This window comes from Arachis ipaensis, chromosome B05 (assembly GCF_000816755.2).
Source record: "Arachis ipaensis cultivar K30076 chromosome B05, Araip1.1, whole genome shotgun sequence".
Lineage (NCBI taxonomy): Eukaryota > Viridiplantae > Streptophyta > Magnoliopsida > Fabales > Fabaceae > Arachis > Arachis ipaensis.
The window spans coordinates 5759402-5759979 of NC_029789.2; positions in this window are offsets into that span (position 1 = coordinate 5759402).

Sequence of the window (578 nt, forward strand, 5' to 3'; positions counted from 1 at the left end):
ATTTAATAATATAAAATTAAATAATTGTATAAAATTCTTTTGCATACAAATTAAATTCTAGTATGTTAATATGCAATTTCATTTGGTTTTAATAGTTAATAATTTTTTTTAGTCAGCTTTTCTTTTAATTTATTATAGACATGTGTGTTTTGATTTTTCTTTTTCACTTTTTATTTTTATTTTCTGCTTTTTTTTTTGAAAGAAAGAAAAAATTCAATACTTATACTAAAACTTATTATAATCGAAGAATTAAAAAAAAACATAAAGTGTTCCATATTCCTTGTATTCTAACAATTTTTCTTCTAAAATAATTAAATTCATTTTATAAAAATAACGAAAACAAACAAAATTAAAGTAGCTAGGTCCATTTGTATATATCATTCACAAAATTCTAAAATGAACAATGAAGAGAGGGAAAACCAAAACTTACCATAGAAACACTATTAAATCATTACTAGGATTCAGTGGTTTTGGATTTATAAAAAATAATAGAGGGATGAATTAGTAACTAATCCGTCTTCAGATAAATATTGAAAATCTTATAATTACATAACTGACAATTCTATAATGGTCATTAC